General features: G+C 42.3%; 2 non-coding genes across 2 annotated transcripts; both read left to right on the top strand.

The window, feature by feature from the left end:
- The first annotated feature begins 612 nt into the window (after nt 1-612).
- On the top strand, nt 613-685 carry TRNAF-GAA. Its single transcript has one exon. It is a non-coding gene; the product is annotated as a tRNA-Phe (tRNA).
- Nucleotides 686-1,628: 943 nt separating this feature from the next.
- On the top strand, nt 1,629-1,702 carry TRNAF-AAA. Its single transcript has one exon. It is a non-coding gene; the product is annotated as a tRNA-Phe (tRNA).
- The last annotated feature ends 650 nt before the right edge of the window (nt 1,703-2,352 follow it).

The raw sequence follows: 2,352 nt of genomic DNA, 5'->3' as shown, positions 1-2,352 counted from the left end.
TTTATTTTAGAACGGAGGAAGTAGTAAGTAATCCAAAAATTAACGAAAAATTGATGTCCGTTTATATATAATGACTTCTATTGGATGGACGTCCATTAGGCTGGTCATAATGGGGAGTAACTTATACTAGTGTCATGCATATGACACTAGTCTAAGTTACTATCTTCATAGTGCAAAGTAACTAAGTAGTAGTGTCATAGATGATTTCATTTATTAGCTCATAGATTCATTTTGCCTCGGAAAGCACTATGTTACAGTAACATATTATGTTACCACAAGCACCTCTTTCCTTATTAAATACTTGTCATATAAGCAAAATTGTCTTGGATGTGTTAAGTTACCCCACTATGGCTAGCCTTAGGTGATCCGTGTTGGAGTTCTCCTAACCCCTTTTTTGAGACTTGAGAAGAGTGACGGACACTCGGTGGACTGAAAGGCAAAGTAGTGGTATGATCATGGGCCTCTTATACGATGAGGACATCCATGTGAGCCCAAACCATTGAAGACAAAGGACGTTTAACAGAATTTGAGCGCAAACGTTCCGAGCAAGACAACGCCTACGCTCATCCGTCATCATTCTTTTTAGTCTAATAATCAGTTTTAAAACATAAAGCGGGGATAGCTCAGTTGGGAGAGCGTCAGACTGAAGATCTGAAGGTCGCGTGTTCGATCCACGCTCACCGCAATCCTACCCTTTTTTTTGGTCGGTCATCAGTGTAGTTTTTTAAAACAAAATCAGAAAAAACCGGAATGTATCTGCGATTTTTTTAAGTGGGTACCATATCAAAAAACAAATGTCTAATCGGTCATCAGTGTTTAATTTTTTTAAACGATATGTATCAGCGATCTTTTTAAGTGGTAATTTTTTAGAATCTTAACGTGAATTGAGATAATTTTTCTCTCTATTTACTTCACCAAACACCATGCCGATATTGAATTTCACAGAGCTCCTACCCATCACTGTCCCCGAGCTGGTATGGGAAACAAGAAAAAACAAACCAAGCCACTGGCGGAAGAAAGCGCCACCCATATAGAAATCTCTCAAACCGATGCACCAACCGCTAGTCGTACCCGCTGTTCGCACACGAACACGTCACGTGTACCCTCGACGCTGGGGTGATGCACTGATACGTCATTTTGCATTATGCTTTTATATTGATATTTATTGTATTATTGGCTGTTCTTACACATTATATCACAATATTTATGCCTTTTCTCTCTTATTTTATATTACACGAAGAGGAAGAATTCCGGCAGCTAGAATTCTGGACTGAAAAAAGAGCAAATATTAGACACCTATTCTGCACAACTCCAAAAGTCCTGAAACTTCACGGAGCATATTTTTGAAATATATAAAAAAATACTGGACGAAGAAAGTACCAGAGGGGGGCCACCAGCCAGCCACAAGGGTGGAGGGCGTGCACTACCCCCTTAGGCACGCCCCCCATTCTTGTGGGCCTCCTGGCAGGCCTCTGGTGCCCATCTTTAGCTATATAGTGTGTTTTTGACCTGAAAAAAAATCAGAAGGAAGCTTTCGGGACGAAGCGCCGCCATCTCGAGGCGGAACCTGGGCAGAACCAATTTAGGATTCCGGCGGAGCTGTTCTGCCGGGGAAAACATCCCTCCGGGTGGTGGATAGCTCAGTTGGGAGAGCATCAGACTAAAGATTTGAAGGTCGCGTGTTCGATCCATGCTCATCACAAATTCAACTTTTTCTTTCCTTCACTCGTCATCGTTTTGATTTTGACACCCTTCACTCGCGTGTTCGACCCACCCTTTTTGTTTGACACCCTTTTTTTGTTTTACACCCTTTGTGACAATATAGATGCACAAAGTCGAAGCTTCCCTTTTTAAGGGCAAGAAAAGGAAGCAGCAGACCCAGTGTCGGTCAATCAAGCTATCTCAGAATCAATATTCATTCATTTGTTGCTCTTATATTTCTTTACGGAAGAAGTGCTGATTAAACCGCCACTTTGCCGAACAATGGAGCGCCATCTATCGGCCTGTCGCAGCCCCGGCGAGCCGAGGTGTAAACGACGTCGGCATCCACTACTAATGTCATTGTTGTGCTACATCGGCCACCTGATGGTATATTTTAATTTTTTACATAGTTTTACAAAAACCCGGACAAAAACCGTCATAACACGCTCATAAAAATGGCACACCAGCTGATCTGGCTACTCACAAGATCCACACACATCATCGAGGAGAGGATGTCATTGAGGTTGTTGACAATGTTATCGTCATCACTTTTTTCTGGCCAAGCGGCTTTAACTTCACACATACCTCTTCGAACAAACGATGCACGGGAACCATGTCATACTATGTTGAATAGTTGTCCAAACGCGTCAA

This window comes from Triticum dicoccoides, chromosome 3A (genome assembly GCF_002162155.2).
Source record: "Triticum dicoccoides isolate Atlit2015 ecotype Zavitan chromosome 3A, WEW_v2.0, whole genome shotgun sequence".
Taxonomy (NCBI): domain Eukaryota; kingdom Viridiplantae; phylum Streptophyta; class Magnoliopsida; order Poales; family Poaceae; genus Triticum; species Triticum dicoccoides.
The sequence above is the reverse complement of the archived record's forward strand: the minus strand, read 5'-3'. Positions and strand labels throughout refer to the sequence as shown.